At 37.5% G+C, this 23,172-nt stretch overlaps 1 protein-coding gene across 1 annotated transcript in view; it reads left to right on the forward strand.

Annotated features, from left to right (window-relative positions):
* Window positions 1–23,172, forward strand: part of Malrd1 (MAM and LDL receptor class A domain containing 1) — a 729,079-nt gene that overhangs the window by 374,442 nt on the left and 331,465 nt on the right. The window lies entirely within an intron of this gene.

The raw sequence follows: 23,172 nt of genomic DNA on the forward strand, positions 1-23,172 counted from the left end.
AATAATTTATTTTAAATTTAGTCATCACTACTGAGATACAGTCTTTGAGCCTTTATTCAACAATATCTAAGTGTTTGGGGGAGATATTTTTCACTCTAAGAACACACCACATATATGGCTAGTCATCTGTAAACTTCAAGGAAATTTCAGCATTTTTCTCAGAGAGATCACTTGAATAAAGCAGAATAGTCAATATTTGCCAATATATGATTTGCTGTGGTAATATATCTTGGCTGATTTATATAGTCTTGGAGAATATTTAGAGTCCTCTCAGGTTCAATTTTGTAAACTATCCACAAAGGTTCTAGCCTCTGAATGATTCAGGAATTGTGCAGAGGAACATATAAAACAATACAAGTCAATGCCTTGCAAAAACAACACATTTATATAATTTGATGTGATAAATTTCCCTCTTTTTGCAAATACAATAAATCTTGATTTTACCTCAGGCTTCACTCTGCCCCATTTAAATAAATGATTGGTTCATTTAGACTATCGCATCTCAAATTCAAAAAGTGGTTCCTGACCCCTTTCATTTTCTATTATCCCCCTTGGATTAACCATGAATTTATCCAGACTCTACCATAAAAATATTTTGGATCTGAAAGAATTTGTGAGAGAGGAAAAACATTATTAAAATGTATTATATGAAAAATTATTTTCAATACATGAAAATAAAATTCTAACTTCACTAATTTTCACCTCCAGAATACAACAGTTCTAATCAGATCAGCTCATGCCCCTCTGTTGTTCACTACCTTGAAGATACTCCTGTCCCACTCTGGGTCTGACCTGCTTCCTTGATCAACTAGAGTATTATCATCCTGCACTCAAGTCTCTACTGATTTTTTTTTTTTTTTTGCTTTTTTTTTTTTTGCTGTGTGCCTTCCAAAGGTTGATTTTTTTTTTAACATCATCTGTTTCCTTATGATCCTTGGGAGGAGATATCAGTAATTTCTCATATCAGAGCAAGACCAAAGTCATTACAGTATCCAATAGAACCGGTAGCATCTGACATCTGTTGTTGTTCTTATTTCCTATGACACTCTAATCTCTAGGATCTAGCAATATTAGATCCCCCAAGTCTCTTCAAAACTCCAGTCTCTCCTCTCTAAGAGTGTTGCACTTAGAAATGTCTCACCCAAATCTGAGCAGCTGTTTCCTAAATTGTATGAAGTTCCGTACTTCACTGTAACTTCCTAAGCCGTACCATCCCTCTTCCTCTGCACTCAACCTCTCACCTTGACTGCTATGGTCCCTGTGTATTTGATCATTACAGCTTTTATCTATTAGAGGACAAACAGCATGAGGAGGAATGTTTGCCTTCTCTGCTGCACTCCCCACACAAGAACACAGAGCCTGGCATACCAGAAGAAAATATTGGTCATTAGATAAAGAATGGATCAAATAATAGCATGGATCTTAAAAATAGCGTGCATGTTCTTGCTAATTTGGTTCTTATTGAAAGCTGTAAATCCAATTTTTTTCTTTTTTAAAATATTTACTTTAAATTATTGAAAATCTATAGGAGAAACTTCCTTACAACATAGCTTCAGAAGTTCTGATTTTATCCTATGCAAATGGTGTGACTATTTTTAATTTCACAGCCACTAGCTTTTATAATTCTCCAGGCTTTTCCTTACAGTACATCCAGCATGACTTTATAGTCTAATTGGGTTAACTTCAGGGCCACTTTTGGGTTATAGATTTGCATATAGATTTGCTGAAGTCATATATTAATATATCTGGTTTGGTACATGGGAATGGTAGAGATCTAATTAGGGAGGTTGGATGGATATAAACCAATATAGAGGAAGACAGAGAAGGGTAAATTAACAGTGAGCATTCTTTTAAAAGTCATAAGGAATCATATTATTATCTGCCAAAAAAAGTTCACAATACATGTAAGTCACTAGTCATATGTGTATTTACATGTATATATATGTGTGTGTGTATATATATACATATATATGCAGTAGCTTACATGTGCATATATATATATAATTTAAGTGAAATTTATAATAATTATATTTATACATAATTTAAGTGAAATTTTCTCGTCAGGGCTGGCTGACAATGCTCTCTCCAAGAGCCAAAGACTATCTAACAAAAATCCCAGCAGTAGGCAATAGCTCTTTTTGATTGGTTGTTTGTGATTGTCAAATAGACTCCCAGAAGATTTCCAAAACATTACAGGCTATTAATAATTGCCCCTCCCCACCTCCCTGAGGCATAAAGCAAGTTCCCATTGCTGAAGACACCATGCAGGTACTTCAGGTCAGGGTCCAGAGGGCCAGGAACTGGAACTGACCTGAATGCCTCCTCCATGAGAACTAGCTTTCATGGTACCAGAAGGAGCTATGCAAGCTTTCAAAGGAGGGAAGATACCAAAATGTTTAACTGTGATGATAACTAACCACAGCAAAGATCAGCCTGTCATGATAACCGTAGGGGTGCAATAGTGGCATCCTTACCTGGGCAGTAACCAACAGCTCTCCAATTGTACCTAAGATCTGCTCAACAAAGGGAAGTCATGCCTGGTTCTATAAACCTGGACTACTACCAAGGGCTAGTAAAGCTATGGATCTTGGAAGAGAACCTATATTCACCACTTTACTAAAAGAGCATACCTCTTATCTATACTCTAAATATTTATCTTTATACCCACAGGTAAGTGTAGACCTAAATCTTCATTATGAAAACTTATCTTTGCAACAAATAAAGAGCCCATTAAAGAAAACTGCAACAACCCAAAATGCAGAGTTTTGAAGCCTGGTTCCAATAGATCTATCTATAAAACATACTTGAGTCCCAGGTGACATTGGAGAAGAGGGGTGAGAAGATTATACATTCCAGAGGATCAAGAAATTTTCTGTGGGATTGTCCCCTAGGAATTCCCGAAGATCCATGGCTAAAGTCCTACCAAAATAACTTCATAAACATGCTCTAAACAAGAACAATAATAGACATTCCAAAAGGTACAAAGGAAAGCTTAATATGCTGCAAACATGTACAAAGAACTGCAGGGAACCAAAGAATGCAGAGGATAGAAGAACTAGTTTTCCCATTGGAAGAAGCATTCCAACTGATTATCCGATACCAAATGGTCACCCTGAAATCCTATATACAGCTAACATTATACAACTGTGCAGGTTGTATAGTATATGAATATATGTATATATGCATATATGAATCAACAGCAATAGGTGAGATTAGAAAAAGAACTAAGAGTAGAATATGGGAACATTGGAGGAAAGAAATGGAAAGGGAAATGAGGCAATTGTATAATAATTTCAAAATTTTAAGAGGTAGTTAAAAAATCCTTTTTAATCCATTTACTTCATGAACTTACATGTATGTACACATAAGATCCTTTCTAGAGAAAACATCAGTTTTCTGATTGCAAAAGAATGTTAATGCAATATAAAATGTGGAAAACATAATTTCAAAAGAAATAAAAAGTAAATATAGTCGAATCCTAGGTTCTTAACACCACTATTAATATATTCTGTCATCTTGGTTGTATGCATGCAGGGCTTTAGCAAGTAGTACTAAATTATGATTTGGTCTTTAATTAATTGACTTGTGTTCTAGTAAATAGCTGTTGATGCCAGCATCTCCATATAGTTCCTGGAATAGAGCCATTTGTTAAGTACCTACTTAAACCATTCACTCAAGTTATATTGAATTATTAGGATATTTAAGATTTTTTCTATATATATATATATACACGTGTGTGTGTGTGTTGTGCTTCTGTGTGTGTATATGTGAGTAAGAAATGCTCATAGAGGCCAAAACATTAGATCCTCTAGAGCTGGAAGTGTAAATTGTTGTGAGCTAACTAGTGTGAGTGATAGGAATAAAACTTAGGTCCTCTGCTGAGTCACCTCTCCAGCCCCCAGGAGTAATGATGTAGCCTAATTATTGTATTTTCACTGTAAGTGTTAGTGGGCGTTATAAAGGTGTTTTAGTTACTAACATTTTAAATTTTTCAATTTGTATAATAATCCTCAGATGTGGCTTTGAGTTATATATTTAGTTCTAAGTTGTAGGCAGTTCTTAATTTTAAGATTTATTTTTATTTGTAGTGTGTGTGTGTGTGTGTGTGTGTGTGTGTGTGTGTGTGTGTTTCTATGAGTGGATAGCACAATCCTGCAATATCTTCTGGGATCAGAAGATCTCCTGGACCCTGATTTATAGCTGTTGTGGCTGGGAACTTCTGAGATAGCAGGTTTACATGATGAGCCTCTCTCTAGGCCTTAGCTCTTCATTTCATGTCAATCCAATTTTAAGATTATTTTCTGTGATTTTAAGGGCTTATTTCAAACTTTTGCTAATTCACTACATTCTCAAGTAAAAATTAATAGTCTCTCAATTTAGTTAATTTTAAAAGGTAGATTGATCTGTCAGATTTGAATCTGGAATTCACCCAGGAGTGATTTATATGTATGATATTGTGAAAGTTGTCAAAATTCAAATGAAATGGCTGTGTCAACATTCAGAGAAAGAAATGAGAAAAATATCCTATTCAAAGCAACCCCAAACATTAAATATTTAGAAATGTATTTAGCAAAATAAGTGAAGGTTCGCTACAATGAAAACGTCATCATACTGAAAATGGAAATTACTGAAGATACTAGATATTGGAAAAACATGCCATGATCATGAATTACCAGTTCTTCTAGAATATATTAGCAATATTAATAGCAATACTAATGAAATTTACCGTCTATCAGAAAGTTTGTTTATCATTCTCTGACACATGCTTTAAATGAAGACACACAGTAGTGCCTCCTTGATTTAAGAGGCTGAAGTGGTCTGCAGGAAGTTCTTGTTTGTGCTTTTCCTGTTGCCCCTGACTTGCTCATCCCCACACATAGAAGACTCTCCCTAGCAAAGCTTAGCCAAAGCTCCTCTGCTCATGGAGGCTTTTGCCTGTTTAGGCTTGAACCAAGGATTTGAATAGTTTTCTCTTCTTCCTCACTTGAATCATAAAGTAGAAGTCACAAATAACTCAACTAAATCAATTTAAGAATAGTTTATTTAAATTTAAAATATGCTGAACAAGTAGAAATTGTAGTAATGAATAAAATAATATAGATTTGTTTTGTTTCATACTTACAGTATTGAGCTTAAACAGTCTGATTGCTTTTATTTCCTCACATTCATATTAGATAATTGTCTCAGTGCTATTAAGTAAAATGTGTTTTAACTGGGCCAGTAAGGCTTACAAATGGATACTGCTTAATTATAGCATTAAATTCTATAAAGACATTTTGAACTGATATTGCATCTACAGAATTTTTATTAACATAATGAAAAAATTTGCCTGATATATCAGAAGTATATATTTTGAACAAACTGAACATAAATTTTCAGAACAAAGGAAAGAACAGATTTGTCATTTTATAGTAAATGTTGTTGAAAATGGTCTGCCCTTGTTTTGCAAGCCACAAGTTTTTCAATTGAGCTGTCATTTTTGTCAAACAAAATAGGCTGACTCACTGTCTAGTCTAACCTCTTTAGGAATGCTGTTGCTTGCTTAGTCTGCTGTCTCTTCTGATTATTCAGCTCCTTCAGTTTTTTAATAGTTCTTATTTGTCCGGCACACATATAACACCAGTACAAGCAAGTTTCTCTCACTCGTGGAGCTTGCCGATGAGTCACACAGAGCTATTCTGCAAAATCATATAAACACTGACAGCACTGTTTTTGCTACAGCTTTATGGCAGTGTAGCTGGTTTATGGGAAAAGATATAGGAGATGGATTTGAACATGGGAGATTGAGCTAAAATCTTTAAGAGTTTCAGTGATTTATCCCATAAACAGCCACCAAACCCAGACACTATTGCATATGCCAGCAAGATTTTGCTGACAGGTCCCTGATATATCTGTCTCTTGTGAGGCTATGCCAGTGCCTGGCAAATACAGAAATGGGCGCTCACAGTCATCTATTGGATGGAACACAGGGCCCCCAATAAAGGAGCTAGAGAAAGCACCCAAGGAGCTGAAGGGGTCTGTAACCCTATAAGTGTAACAACAATATGAACTAATCAGTATCCCCAGAGCTCGTGTCTCTAGCTGCATATGTAGCAGAGGATGGCCTAGTCGGCCATCATTGGGAAGAGAGGCCCCTTTGTCTTGCAAACTTTATATGCCCCAGTACAGGGGAACACCAGGGCCAAGAAGTGGGAGAGGGTGGGGAGGAGAGCAGGGTGTGGGGAGAGTATAGGGGACTTTCAGGATAGCATTTGAAATGTAAATGAAGAAAATGTGTAATAAAAATTTTTTAAAAAAGAGTTTCAGGGATTTGGTCCACCGTGTATATGATTAGAGGAACTACAAGAAATAAGAGTTTCTTGGTCAGGAAGTGAGGAAAAGCAGGCTAACAGATGAGGCTTGGGGCTGTGAAAAGTTCAGGGACTTTCAAGTGACCCAGAGCCAGTAACTGAAGTTACTTACCCTAAATGTGATGTCTCTGTTCCTCCATCTCTCATTCCCTCCCTTCTGCTCTCCCCCCCTATTTACCTAGACAATGGAACAAGAAGGTATAAGAGTGAGTCTTTTAAGGACTTTACAATATGAAGGTGATCTAGTTTGCATTTTGAAACTTTGGTAACAAAGAACAGAATTAGGAGAATTTGAAAAATAAACATGCAACAACAAAGGGCTGGTGTATTAGCTGAAGAGAGATGAGTGTTCCATGTAGCACCTTAAGGGAGGTAGCTTAATGGGTATTTAAATAGCAAGATAAACAGGTGTGGGTCATTGAATATAAGAAAGGAGGAAGCCGGGACACTATTGAGGATTTCTTCATCCTCTTCTTTGACTGCTCTCCTTCCTGTCTAACACTCCTTTCCACACTGGTCTGATAATTTCATATAGAACCAGATATGGTAACAGAGAATTACATTTCTTATTTCTTTTTCTAGACTTAAAGTTGATAGTTTAAGTGTGACACTTCTAGAAGTTTTCAGAAAAGGAAATGTCCAAACTTCTATTCCTTCCAAACCATGACATTCAAAAAAACGTGTAAGCTTTCTGTCCTTTAATCTAGGCTACCATTCCTCTTTGGTGCTTCGGCCTGGCATAGTCTGGGTTATGCGGTGAGAGAGTTTTTCCTTCTAAGCTTTGTTTTGGAATAAGTTTCTAGTATAGGATTTCTCTCTCTCTCTCTCTCTCTCTCTCTCTCTCTCTCTTTCCTTCTTTCCTTCTTTCATTCCTTCTTTCTTCCTTTCTTTCTTTCTTTCTTCCTTTCTTTCTCTCTTTCTTTTTTGTTGCTACTTGAGTTATTGGTTTTTATATAAAGCAAACATATATTTAATGCATCACATAGTACTAGCAAATGGACAATAGATTTAAAATGATGCTTTTTCTTATCTCTATTAATGTTCTGATATTTTAGAGACATTATTCAGTTTTTGTATCTTTTCAGGACACTCAACAGATATCCTAGAATATGTTTGTACAGAAAATATGAGAATGTACTTGTTCTGTGTGTGTGTGCACGCACACATACCTCCAATAAAAGTATTGGAATCATCATTTCCTTTCTATATCATTTTTCACGTTAGAAACCCTTTTTCCTCTACATTCTGAATCCCAAATAACATTTCAGTTGGATAAAAGGTTTAAATGTTTTCAAAGAGGAGACATGAAGTCATAAAGTCATAGAAAAGTATGGGAGAATTGTATTTAATATTGGATGACAAATAGCCATGAACAAGAAAATCGATAAATTTTGTTCCATAAAATCACAAGATATAATTTTGCTGAAATGATTTTTATCTTGGGTTTTATCCTAAAAATCAAGCTTGAGCTCTGTCTGCTAGAAGCCACTCTATTTGCGATATCTACAGTAAAAGCAATTCTCTTTAAATACTCTAAGCCTCTGTCAGGCAACTTGAAACACCATGAAACATTATTACATTTTTTCAGTTATTTGGAAGGAAAAATACGCTGGAACATCTCCCTGTTATGCTGCATCATCAAGTTTCAAATGTCAGAAGCTCAACTTATTGTCTACTTTTATAAGTGTAACATGCTCTAAATTCTATTGTATAAATTATTTAAAACTGAAACATGAGAGCTTCACTCCAAGTTAAAATCATTAAGGAATAGTTATTTTTGCAGGCTTGTTTCAGTGTTCTTGCAATATAGAATTAAAATTACATTTTTATTACTACACTGTATAAAGACTAAATGTTAGATATACAAAGTGGGTCATTAGAAATGGTGGCATTGGACTAAAGAGATGCCTCAATGGCTCAGAGCACTCAATGTTCTTCCAGAGGACCAAATTTCATGCACAGATCCCATGTCCAGTGACTCACAACCACCTGCATCTCGACCCTAAGGGGATCCAATGCCCTCCTCTAACTGCCAGAAGCACACACACACATACCTTACACATATATAGATACATACGTGCCCAAGTCATCATAGAGGGATGGGACCTTTAGGGTTCTTCTCATATCCCTGATAAAATCGTGATGGGCCAGGTATTTCACAGTTCTTGTGTAAACAGCCACGACAGCAATGAAATTATTGGAAGAGTAGCTTAAGGCAGCTTTTCACAGCACTGCTTCCTGTCCTCCAGCAACTCTGTTCTTTCTGCTCCCACCTGTGAAATGACCCCTGATCCTTGGGAGGGAGATATATATGACTTGTTTGGAGAAAGAGGAAGCTGTCACTAGGAGGCATTTATTCTCATGATGTCAGCCAAATATAAGTCTCAGCATTAAGTATTTCCCAATGCAGAAGTTTCTCTGACCCAGATTGGAAGTGCCACTAATCTATGGGCATAAATACTTTAGAAGGCAGTTGTTCATCATACTACTCATAGAGCAAAACAATAACAGGTTCACTGGTAAAGTCTGTGACCACCATCTGCCCTCCACACCATGGGCTTTGGACCAGGCTTACAGTACCAGACATGAATTCCTCCTGTGAAGCAAACCTGAAATCTTGTCACAAGGTGTTTGTTTACTCCTGTGGTAGTCCTGGCTCATTGCAGCACTGGGCATATCTTGACTGACAGGTTCATCTTGTAGCTCACAGGGTTCACAGCTGGGGAAGTCTGTTAATGACTTTGCTCCCTCAGTAGCCTGCATCACACCTTCTACCACTGTGAAGGCTAGCCAGCAGGGATGAAGCTCCCAGTCCATACCAGCTTTACTCTTCTCTGTCCTGCAACCCAAATGTGCTATGTCTTCAGTAATGTAGTCTTAGCATCTATATGTTTTAAAATCTTGTACAGCTTCCTTAGGAGAGTTAATGACAATCTTGAATATGAAGACATTTAATACACTTCTGGATCTTTAACCAATTATTCAGTGTGAAGTGGCTAGTTTGCTTTCAGAAAATAATCAGAAGCCCTGACTGTTTTTGTTTTTAGCCTCACAATACACATGAAAGTCATGTTGCTTGATTCAACTCTGCTAGCAAATAAATATAACAGCAAAGTAAGAAAATAAAAAGCAATCCTGGTGCGGAACAATTAGGGAGCCTAGTTGGTGCTTTTAAACTGGCTTGACATGCAGAAAGCATCTTTCATGATGAAGAGTGTCCTGGGCTATCATCACCAACTAACATGACTTGATGATTCATGTGTTAAAATTAATAATAAACAGACCCCCCAAACACAAGTAAATATTTTGCAGGTGTAATCTAAAATTAAATTGAATTAAAAAAAATTTTTTTTAGCCAAAAGAATGTTGAGACATCACAACATCTCCCCATCTTGACCAGGGAGTAGTGAAGTCTGACCCATTACTTTAATCTAGTCTGCCTTTCTTTGATAAGATTTTTAAGTATCTAGTAACAGATTAGTTTCTGTTTTTCCATGGTATCTAGCCCAACTAAAAATCCTTCTCTGCACCTTCCTTTAAGTAACCTACCCTTTAAGTAACACTTTTCTGTTTAAATATTCCATTGTGCCCCAGGGTGTTTACCTTTGCTGCAACAACTGGTGCTATGGATTTTCCTCTTAGCACTGGTTTCATTGTATCCCATAATTTGGGGTATGTTTTATCATCATTTTCATTGAATTCCAGGAAGTCTTTAATTTCTTTCTTTATTTCTTCCCTGACCAAGTTATCATTTATGAAAGAGTTGTTCATTTTCCATGTGTATGTGGGTTTTCTATTGGTTTTGTTGTTATTGAAGTCTAGCCTTAATCCATGGTGTTCTGATAGGCTGCATGGGATTATTTCGATCTTCTTGATTCTGTTGAAGTTTCTTCTGTGATCAATTATATGGTCAATTTTGGAGAAGGTACCATGAGGTACTGAGAAGAAGGTATATTCTTTTGTTTTAGGGTGAAATGTTCTCTATATATCTGTTAATACCATTTGGTTCATAACCTCTATTTGTTTCACTGTGTCACTGTGTAGTTTCTGTTTCAATGACCTGTCCATTGGTGAAAGTGGTGTGTTGAAGTTTCCCACTATTATTGTGTGGGGCTCAATGTGTATTTTGAGCTTCAGTAATGCTTCTTTTATGAATGTGGGTACCCTTTTTGTAGTGTTTATATAATTGAAAATTAGAACAATGTGCCTATTTTTAAAAAGCTGATTCGACTTCACTTTATAGCTCCATTATATTTATCATATCCTGATCATCCTTAAAAATGTTCCTTCACTTTTTTAGCTGAAGTTGTTTGTATTCTTGTATATATCTTGATATCTTAAATTACATGTATGTTGCAGAATGGCAGATTTGAACCAGTAAGTGAGGATGGCAATATATATTAGAAAGAATACTTTAAATCAGCTATTTAAAATATTATTCATTATTTTTGGTCACCATAAAAACGCAGGCTTTTTGAAAATGTTTCTTCTGTCTGAAATGTATTACCTTTTAATCTTTTCCCAAATGTACGGACTTTTAGTTTCTTGCCATTCTTGTATTTGCTGCTTTTCCTGGCTGATTTTTCTCCTGCCTGTATATAGATCACATACTCTTAGCTATTCGTGGACTTTGAGTACTGGTCTCCTGAATGCTAGAACTTGGAATATATGTTAAAAACTGGTAGAGTTTGTCCTAAATAACAGTTAACTTGCTTACTATTCTGATTTGCCTATTTAATGACTATTTCACAGATTTATTTTGGGATTTAAATATAGCACCGAATTCAGGAAATATATCCTGTGAATCACCAAAGAATGGTATATTTTTATATTAAAGGCTTTTAGTCCTTGTTGCAAGTGTTCAACTCTACCACTATTGTATAAAAATAGTTATACTTTATTATGAAACCAAATGGGTATGTCTGTCTAAATAAATCTTCATTTACAGATACTGGTGGATTTTTGATTTAGGATTATAGTTTGTTTATTTATAATGTGAAGAATACTTCTTTCTAGAGTTACTTTGTCTTCTACTAAGTATTAGCCTTTGTAACATTGCTACTGAATACCTTGTATTTGTCAAGAACATTTTACTCTAGATGGTAGAAGCATAAATATTTCTGGCTTTCTGTGAACACTAGAAATAATCCTATTTATAACTGCTAGTTTATTGTTGTCTTAGAAGTTACCTTTCGTCCTTATGAATGCTGCCCTATCAATATGCAACCTGAAATTCAGCCAAAGACCTGAACATATTTCTGCATCTCATTATGTATACCAGTCCTTTGTTCATTAGAGGCCTGTTTAGAAATGCTTCCACCTTTGTGTCTTCTTCAGTTACAGAGCGTCTAGTTTTCTGTATCACTTCTAGAATTCAGCTTGGAAAGCATGAGAGAGCTGACATTTGGAATGGCAGTCGGATGCAGCCTCTTGCTCTTTTGAGAGGATCATGGACCTATATTTCTTGTTTTTCGTATTTGACACAATTTGTCTCATGCTCTAGTTTCTTATGTTGGATGGATATTTCAGAGTTTCTTTCTCCTGCCTAACTATAAGCAGAAGTTATTTCCTTACTGACTTTGATCATCAAATTTTTTATGATTCGGCCAATAAAAAAATTGTCTTATAGATCTGTAAGTCAGTACCATATTTTCTTAATTATCATAATATTTTAAACCTCTTTAAGCCTTTCATCAATGTGTTGGTTCATCTTATAACAATGTGACACACAAACTAGAATTATCTGAAGGGAGGAAGCCTCAAATGAGAAAATGCCTTCATAAGATGGAGTTATAGGGTATTTTCTTAATTAGTGATTGATGAGGGAGGGTCCATTCCATTGTGGGTGATGTCAGCTGGTACAGTAGTCTTAGGTTTTATAGGAAAACAGGTTGAGTGAACCAAAGAAAGCAAGCCAGTAAGCAACATCCTTCCCCCTCCAGGGCCTCTGTATCAGTGCCTGCCCTCAGGCCCCTGCCCTGCTTGAGTTCCTTTCCTGAAATTCTTAGATGGTGAACAGCAATATAGCACTGTAAGACAAATAAATCCTTTCATACCTACCTTGACTTTTGGTCATGGTGTTCCATCACAGAAATAGAAACCCTAACTAAGCCAATCACAATATGACTTTTTTGTGTCATTTTTTAAAATTTCTTGTGCACACACATCAATCTGAGGATTATGTTCAATGTTCTTCTCCCTGGACCCCAGTGGGCTATTTCAAAACCTTTGTTTTCTGTGATGAAGACAACTATGGAAATAATTTTAAAACTTATTTCAAATATTATTTTCATCTTATTTTGAAAAATCCATGGTTCTTTGGTTATTTACATTTGAAGCAAGGTTAGAGATGCATTGATCAAACAGAATTGGTGATTAAATCCATAAAAGCAATACTGAATCTTATGATTGATAAGATTGAAACATTGTATTATGAAAATCTCTGTTCCTAGAGCTGGATGATCATTTATAACTTGGTCCTATACCACGTGAGTTCAAATGTTGAAAATGATGATGCTGTTTATAATCCAATAGTCTTTGAAAAGCTATATATTTTGCTCAAGCTCTGTGAGAACATGAGTCTCAAGTATAGTCAGAAATGAAATAGTAGGGGAAGAAACTGGTTTGGGGATTTTATGGTGTTTATGGAGAAAACCAGATGAGATTTTCACCATCCAGGTACATTCTTTTTCTTTTTTTTTTCCAACTTTTTAAAAATTAGATATTTTCTTTATTTATATTTCAAATGTTATCCCCTTTCCTAGTTTCTCTTCCGAAATTCCCCTATCCCCTCCTACCCTCCTCCTGTTCCCCAACCTACCCACTCCCATTCCAGGCCCTGACATTCCCCTATACTAGGGCATAGAATGTTCACAGGACCAAGGCTGGGTCCATTCTTGTTTATATTTTCATTCTTGTTCCTTTGCTAAAGCAGAGCATCATAAAACAGCTTGCCTCCATCTTAGGCTTGAAAGACATCTTATAGAAAAAAACAAACTAGGTTCATCCCTGTTTATGATTAAATCTATTTCTCAAAAATTGTGCTATGTAACTTTACTACAAATGGTTCAATATTTCCTGTTCCGGGAAAGGGAAACCATTATGACCCTGTAGTCATGAGCGTGTTGCAACAATGCCTTTGTTTCAACAGATTGTTATAACCAACTCATTGTGTTTATGTTCTGCTTCTGTAATGCCATCTATTTGCCTGCCTAGTTGCCCATTTGTAAATCACCTTTCCTCAGCCAGAAAAACAAAACAAAGCAATCAAACAAACAAAAACAAAACAAAACAAAACCCTTATCTTCCCCATGTCTAATGCTGATATCTTGAAATATACCTCAGGAAGAGATAGCCCATGTACATGAATAAAAAAGCTTGCTTTAATTAATTTGCCCATGATTTGGGTCAATGGTCTTTGTCCTCACATCTGTGGGACTCACAGGGCATTCCAGGTCTTAGATATGAAAGACAAATGGGAAAAAAATCAGGTTAAACTTAAAGACTGTAAGTAGTCAAGTTGAATTCCAAAAGATGTTTCATAACTACAATAGAATTCTTTAAGATATCTTTGCCTGAGTAACTAGAAGCATAGAAATTTTATCCACAAAGAGATGGAAGAATATCTACCAAACTGGCAGATTCAGAAAAGAAAATCCAGAGATTTGACAAAACATGAAGTGTCAGATGCCTAAAGTACACACAGGAGTATCTGTAGTGTTGTAATTTATTCCTTTTTAAAAATAAAATTCCCGAGAGAACCTGACAGCTTCTGGAACAGACAGAAGCACAGAGGCGCTGAGGCAGCACCCTGTGTGGGCCGGGGACAGCCGGCCACCTTCCGGACCGGAGGACAGGTGCCCACCCAGCTGGGGAGGCGGCCTAAGCCACAGCAGCAGCAGTCGCCATCTTGGTCCGGGACCCGCCGAACTTAGGAAATTAGTCTGAACAGGTGAGAGGGTGCGCCAGAGAACCTGACAGCCTCTGGAACAGGCAGAAGCACAGAGGGGCTGAGGCAGCACCCTGTGTGGGCCGGGGACAGCCGGCCACCTTCCGGACCGGAGGACAGGTGCCCGCCCGGCTGGGGAGGCGGCCTAAGCCACAGCAGCAGCGGTCGCCATCTTGGTCCGAGACCCGCCGAACTTAGGAAATTAGTCTGAACAGGTGAGAGGGTGCGCCAGAGAACCTGACAGCTTCTGGAACAGGCAGAAGCACAGAGGCGCTGAGGCAGCACCCTGTGTGGGCCGGGGACAGCCGGCCACCTTCCGGACCGGAGGACAGGTGCCCACCCGGCTGGGGAGGCGGCCTAAGCCACAGCAGCAGCGGTCGCCATCTTGGTCCCGGGACTCCAAGGAACTTAGGAATTTAGTCTGCTTAGGTGAGAGTCTGTACCACCTGGGAACTGCCAAAGCAACACAGTGTCTGAGAAAGGTCCTGTTTTGGGCCTTCTTCTTCGGCCAGGAGGAGGTCCAAATACAAGATATCTGCGCACCTTCCCTGTAAGAGAGCTTGCCAGCAGAGAGTGCTCTGAGCACTGAAACTCAGAGGAGAGAATCTGTCTCCCAGGTCTGCTGATAGACGGTAACAGAATCACCAGAAGAACAATCTCTAAACAGAGTCAACTATAACTACTAACTCCAGAGATTACCAGATGGCGAAAGGTAAACGGAGGAATCTTACTAACAGGAACCAAGACCACTCACCATCACCAGAACCCAGCACACCCACTTCGCCCAGTCCAGGGAACCCCAACACACCTGAGAACCTAGACCTAGATTTAAAAGCATATCTCATGATGATGGTAGAGGACATCAAGAAGGACTTTAATAAATCACTTAAAGAAATACAGGAGAACACTGCTAAAGAGTTACAAGTCCTTAAAGAAAAACAGGAAAACACAATCAAACAGGTAGAAGTCCTTACAGAAAAAGAGGAAAAAACATACAAACAGGTGATGGAAATGAACAAAACCATACTAGACCTAAAAAGGGAAGTAGACACAATAAAGAAAACTCAAAGCGAGGCAACACTAGAGATAGAAACCCTAGGAAAGAAATCTGGAACCATAGATTTGAGCATCAGCAACAGAATACAAGAGATGGAAGAGAGAATCTCAGGTGCAGAAGATTCCATAGAGAACATCGGCACAACAATCAAAGAAAATGGAAAATGCAAAAAGATCCTAACTCAAAATATCCAGGAAATCCAGGACACAATAAGAAGACCAAACGTACGGATAATAGGAGTGGATGAGAATGAAGATTTTCAACTCAAAGGTCCAGCAAACATCTTCAACAAAATTATTGAAGAAAACTTCCCAAATCTAAAGAATGAGATGCATATGAACATACAAGAAGCCTACAGAACTCCAAATAGACTGGACCAGAAAAGAAATTCCTCCCGACACATAATAATCAGAACATCAAATGCACTAAATAAAGATAGAATACTAAAAGCAGTAAGGGAAAAAGGTCAAGTAACATATAAAGGCAAGCCTATCAGAATTACACCAGATTTTTCACCAGAGACTATGAAAGCCAGAAGAGCCTGGACAGATGTTATACAGACACTAAGAGAACACAAACTGCAGCCCAGGCTACTATACCCAGCCAAACTCTCAATTATCATAGAGGGAGAAACCAAAGTATTCCACGACAAAACCAAATTCACGCATTATCTCTCCACGAATCCAGCCCTTCAAAGGATAATAACAGAAAAAAACCAATACAAGAACGGGAACAACGCCCTAGAAAAAACAAGAAGGTAATCCCTCAACAAACCTAAAAGAAGACAGCCACAAGAACAGAATGCCACCTTTAACAACTAAAATAACAGGAAGCAACAATTACTTTTCCTTAATATCTCTTAACATCAATGGTCTCAACTCGCCAATAAAAAGACATAGACTAACAAACTGGCTACACAAACAAGACCCAACATTTTGCTGCTTACAGGAAACTCATCTCAGAGAAAAAGATAGACACTACCTCAGAATGAAAGGCTGGAAAACAATTTTCCAAGCAAATGGTATGAAGAAACAAGCAGGAGTAGCCATCCTAATATCTGATAAGATTGACTTCCAACCCAAAGTCATCAAAAAAGACAAGGAGGGACACTTCATTCTCATCAAAGGTAAAATCCTCCAAGAGGAACTCTCAATTCTGAATATCTATGCTCCAAATACAAGAGCAGCCACATTCACTAAAGAAACTTTAGTAAAGCTCAAAGCACACATTGCGCCTCACACAATAATAGTGGGAGACTTCAACACACCACTTTCACCAATGGACAGATCATGGAAACAGAAACTAAACAGGGACACACTGAAACTAACAGAAGTGATGAAACAAATGGATCTGACAGATATCTACAGAACATTTTATCCTAAAACAAAAGGATATACCTTCTTCTCAGCACCTCATGGTACCTTCTCCAAAATTGACCACATAATAGGTCACAAATCAGGCCTCAACAGATTCAAAAATATTGAAATTGTCCCATGTATCCTATCAGATCACCATGCACTAAGGCTGATCTTCAATAACAAAATAAATAACAGAAAGCCAACATTCACATGGAAACTGAACAACACTCTTCTCAATGATACCTTGGTCAAGGAAGGAATAAAGAAAGAAATTAAAGACTTTTTAGAGTTTAATGAAAATGAAGCCACAACGTACCCAAACCTTTGGGACACAATGAAAGCATTTCTAAGAGGGAAACTCATAGCTATGAGTGCCTTCAAGAAAAAACGGGAGAGAGCACATACTAGCAGCTTGACAACACATCTAAAAGCTCTAGAAAAAAAGGAAGCAAATTCACCCAAGAGGAGTAGACGGCAGGAAATAATCAAACTCAGGGGTGAAATCAACCAAGTGGAAACAAGAAGAACTATTCAAAGAATTAACCAAACGAGGAGTTGGTTCTTTGAGAAAATCAACAAGATAGATAAACCCTTAGCTAGACTCACTAAAGGGCACAGGGACAAAATCCTAATTAACAAAATCAGAAATGAAAAGGGAGACATAACAACAGATCCTGAAGAAATCCAAAACACAATCAGATCCTTCTACAAAAGGCTATACTCAACAAAACTGGAAAACCTGGACGAAATGGACAAATTTCTGGACAGATACCAGGTACCAAAGTTGAATCAGGATCAAGTTGACCTTCTAAACAGTCCCATATCCCCTAAAGAAATAGAAGCAGTTATTAATAGTCTCCCAGCCAAAAAAAGCCCAGGACCAGACGGGTTTAGTGCAGAGTTCTATCAGACCTTCAAAGAAGATCTAACTCCAGTTCTGCACAAACTTTTTCACAAGATAGAAGTAGAAGGTATTCTACCCAACTCATTTTATGAAGCCACTATTACTCTGATACCTAAACCACAGAAAGATCCAACAAAGATAGAGAACTTCAGACCAATTTCTCTTATGAACATCGATGCAAAAATTCTTAATAAAATTCTCGCTAACCGAATCCAAGAACACATTAAAGCAATCATCCATCCTGACCAAGTAGGTTTTATTCCAGGGATGCAGGGATGGTTTAATATACGAAAATCCATCAATGTAATCCATTATATAAACAAACTCAAAGACAAAAACCACATGATCATCTCGTTAGATGCAGAAAAAGCATTTGACAAGATCCAACACCCATTCATGATAAAAGTTCTGGAAAGATCAGGAATTCAAGGCCAATACCTAAACATGATAAAAGCAATCTACAGCAAACCAGTAGCCAACATCAAAGTAAATGGAGAGAAGCTGGAAGCAATCCCACTAAAATCAGGGACTAGACAAGGCTGCCCACTTTCTCCCTACCTTTTCAACATAGTACTTGAAGTATTAGCCAGAGCAATTCGACAACAAAAGGAGATCAAGGGGATACAAATTGGAAAAGAGGAAGTCAAAATATCACTTTTTGCAGATGATATGATAGTATATATAAGTGACCCTAAAAATTCCAACAGAGAACTCCTAAACCTGATAAACAGCTTCGGTGAAGTAGCTGGATATAAAATTAACTCAAACAAGTCAATGGCCTTTCTCTACACAAAGAATAAACAGGCTGAGAAAGAAATTAGGGAAACAACACCCTTCTCAATAGCCACAAATAATATAAAATATCTCGGCGTGACTCTAACTAAGGAACTGAAAGATCTGTATGATAAAAACTTCAAGTCCCTGAAGAAAGAAATTAAAGAAGATCTCAGAAGATGGAAAGATCTCCCATGCTCATGGATTGGCAGGACCAACATTGTAAAAATGGCTATCTTGCCAAAAGCAATCTACAGATTCAATGCAATCCCCATTAAAATTCCAACTCAATTCTTCAACGAATTAGAAGGAGCAATTTGCAAATTCATCTGGAATAACAAAAAACCGAGGATAGCAAAAACTCTTCTCAAGGATAAAAGAACCTCTGGTGGAATCACCATGCCTGACCTAAAGCTTTACTACAGAGCAATTGTGATAAAAACTGCATGGTACTGGTATAGAGACAGACAAGTGGACCAATGGAATAGAATTGAAGACCCAGAAATGAACCCACACACCTATGGTCACTTGATCTTCGACAAGGGAGCCAAAACCATCCAGTGGAAGAAAGACAGCATTTTCAACAATTGGTGCTGGCACAACTGGTTGTTATCATGTAGAAGAATGCGAATCGATCCATACTTATCTCCTTGTACTAAGGTCAAATCTAAGTGGATCAAGGAACTTCACATAAAACCAGAGACACTGAAACTTATAGAGGAGAAAGTGGGGAAAAGCCTTGAAGATATGGGCACAGGGGAAAAATTCCTGAACAGAACAGCAATGGCTTGTGCTGTAAGATCGAGAATTGACAAATGGGACCTAATGAAACTCCAAAGATTATGCAAGGCAAAAGACACTGTCTATAAGACAAAAAGACCACCAACAGACTGGGAAAGGATCTTTACCTATCCTAAATCAGATAGGGGACTAATATCCAACATATATAAAGAACTCAAGAAGGTGGACCTCAGAAAATCAAATAACCCCCTTAAAAAATGGGGCTCAGAACTGAACAAAGAATTCTCACCTGAGGAATACCGAATGGCAGAGAAGCACCTGAAAAAATGTTCAACATCCTTAATCATCAGGGAAATGCAAATCAAAACAACCCTGAGATTCCACCTCACACCAGTGAGAATGGCTAAGATCAAAAATTCAGGTGACAGCAGATGCTGGCGAGGATGTGGAGAAAGAGGAACACTCCTCCATTGTTGGTGGGATTGCAGGCTTGTACAACCACTCTGGAAATCAGTCTGGCGGTTCCTCAGAAAATTGGACATAGTACTACCGGAGGATCCAGCAATACCTCTCCTGGGCATATATCCAGAAGAAGCCCCAACTGGTAAGAAGGACACATGCTCCACTATGTTCATAGCAGCCTTATTTATAATAGCCAGAAACTGGAAAGAACCCAGATGCCCCTCAACAGAGGAATGGATACAGAAAATGTGGTACATCTACACAATGGAGTACTACTCAGCTATTAAAAAGAATGAATTTATGAAATTCCTAGCCAAATGGATGGACCTGGAGAGCATCATCCTGAGTGAGGTAACACAATCACAAAGGAACTCACACAATATGTACTCACTGATAAGTGGATACTAGCCCAAAACCTAGGATACCCACGATATAAGATACAATTTCCTAAACACATGAAACTCAAGAAAAATGAAGACTGAAGTGTGGACACTATGCCCCTCCTTAGAAGTGGGAACAAAACACCCATGGAAGGAGTTACAGAAACAAAGTATGGAGCTGAGATGAAAGGATGGACCATGTAGAGACTGCCATATCCAGGGATCCACCCCATAATCAGCTTCCAAATGCTGACACCATTGCATACACTAGCAAGATTTTACTGAAAGGACCCAGATGTAGCTGTCTCTTGTGAGACTATGCCGGGGCCTAGCAAACACAGAAGTGGATGCTCACAGTCAGCTAATGGATGGATCACAGGGCTCCCAATGGAGGAGCTAGAGAAAGTACCCAAGGAGCTAAAGGGATCTTCAACCCTATAGGTGGAACAACATTATGAACTAACCAGTACCCCTGAGCTCTTGACTCTAGCTGCATATGTATCAAAAGATGGCCTAGTCGGCCATCACTGGAAAGAGAGGCCCATTGGACACGCAGACTTTGTGTGCCCCGGTACAGGGGAACGCCAGGGCCAAAGGGGGGGAGTGGGTGGGTAGGGGAGTGGGGGTGGGTGGGTAAGGGGGACTTTTGGTATAGCATTGGAAATGTAAATGAGCTAAATACCTAATAAAAAAAAATGAAAAAAAAAAAAAGAAAAATAATTGAAAAAAAAAAAATAAATAAAATAAAATTCCCTGCCCTAATGGTGAATGATGAATTTAATCAACAGACATAATGTCCGACATAGCAGTTAATACTTACATTTTTTATTCTTTTTCTTGATTCCAACAAAAAATCCCAACCACATAAAATAACTGGAAAATATATAAATAATACTAGTTGATAATTTCTCTTTTCCTTTATCAAAACCAGATTTTTATGAGCTACTATACTATAGTTATACCATCTTGTAAAAGTATTCCTAAGAATGCTTCAATTGGTAAAATTTTATTTGGAAAATTAGTCTCTGGTAACATAGACCAATCATAAATTTCTATACAATGTGTTCCTGATATAAAAGTTATGTGAACTACCTGACCATTTCACTGGTGAGCATCCAGATATGGACCCTGTTACCCTATTGGGATATGTGTGTGTGTATGTATATATATATATAAAATGTGGTTGGGATTTTTTTGTTGGAATCAAGATAATGAAGAAAAAATGTAGTGTATCAACTGCTATGTCAGACATTATGTCTGATATATATATATATATATATATATAAAATCTTCTTGGTGTTAGGCCCTTGTATAATAAACTGAACACACACACACAAACACACACACACACACACACATGACTATATATATATATGTGGGAAGCCGTTGCAGAGTGGCAGTTGCAGAGTGGCAGTTGGCTACTGCTGGCCACTACACATACATAGGCAGTGAAGGTTCTTTTGCCAAGACAAGTTAACCAATCAGATGTGAGACACACCTCTCCTAGGCCTATGTAAGCAGCACCAGTTCTGGGCTCAGGGTCTTTTCGCCTCTACAATCAAGCTCTCCCAATAAACGTGTGCAGAAGGATCCTGTTGCAGCGTCGTTCTTCCTGGCCAGTCGAGCGCGCGCAAGATATATATATATATATATATATATACTCAGTTAAAATTACCATTACAGGCCCTACAAGCTTAATATCAATATTTAGCTCCCCCATGAATGTGAATGAACAATAGTCTGATTCATAGGATCCAGAGCTAGTGCAGAATGTAGCTTCTAAGGACCTCATTTTCAACAAGAGCAACCATCTTAGAAGACTAAGGCCAGACCTGTCAACCACCTGAGGCTTTTAAGATAATTCCAGGAATGCAGAAGACTCTGGAAGTTATTCTTCTAGGTGTGTGTCTGAAACAATGAATTGTGGCTTATGGCTTTACAAGCTACCTTCCCTCCCTTTTAACTGGGCCACATTCCCACTAAGGGACGTATGCTCAGCAGCAGTTTAAATGAAATTGGGGTGATTAAAATCTTTATAGAGTCTCAGTGGTCTTTTGGTCATCTTGAACTCCACAAGATCACTGTGTATCATCACATAAATGGAATGTATTATGTTATAGCACTGACATTTTCTTCATTCACGTAAAGATTGTTTATAAATATAGTTTTATATAGTTATATAATTTTACTTTTCATTTATGTAGTTTTATTGTTTTAAAGTTGAAAGAGTTAATCACTATCTGAAAATATTAGGTCTACTGATTTTGTATAATGTATTAAAGATTTAATGTTTTTCTGTTCATAACTGTGTCTTTTGATTCAATTGCTTTGGAGAAAATCATCTTAAGAATTGGTTTTATTTTTCCTCTAAATAAATTGAAGTTGGCAGAATCAATGTAAGTACCATCTTTTGTAAAACTAAAATAATGTATTGATTTCTCAACTTCTAATTAGCCTCTCAGTAGTAATGTGTCTTACAACCCCAAATACTGCTAGTTTTCAGTAGTTTATCCTGTCATGGTAGAACTTTGTCCTATCTAACCCAGTGCATTCAAAACATAATGTAGAAGACTTGACAGCTGGGTCTAAATAGAATCTCTGTTTTGAAAAAGAAAATCACAAATCCTGTAGCATCTATAACCTTCCATTTTCTCATCTTATAAGTGAGTAAGTTTAATATAAATAGCTTCCATTTCTTTGTATCCTGAAGTGCTTTGGCATTGTGATTCTTGATTTAGTTCATAACTAAGTATTTACACTTTTATCTTATTGTTAATCTACTAATATGAGCCAAATAAAAAATTGCTTAATTTATTATTGCAAGAAAAAGTATTAGAAATTAATCCCTGAAAAGAAGTCCTGTTAGAAGCAGAATGCATAGTGGCCATTTATCTTCAGATGCTTTGAAGCGTAAAGCCTGTTGACTTGGGCACCTTCACATTGGTATTTCAGGACTGCACAGCAGGAAATTGTTGGAAGATTTCAGGACAGAGTTTTTATCCTACTACATACTATATCACTTCCTACCTACCTTCTGCTTTTTCCTCATGACCGTTACTGTCAAAATATAAAGTTTTTGTAGCGTTCTTCTTGTCATTACAAAAAAAAAGTCTGAGATAATAAAATTATAATGAGAAAACATTGATTTTGGCTCCGAGTTTTGGAGGATACAGGTGGTGATTCATTGGCTCCATAGCT

The sequence above is a fragment of the Mus musculus genome, chromosome 2, assembly GCF_000001635.26.
Source record: "Mus musculus strain C57BL/6J chromosome 2, GRCm38.p6 C57BL/6J".
Taxonomy (NCBI): domain Eukaryota; kingdom Metazoa; phylum Chordata; class Mammalia; order Rodentia; family Muridae; genus Mus; species Mus musculus.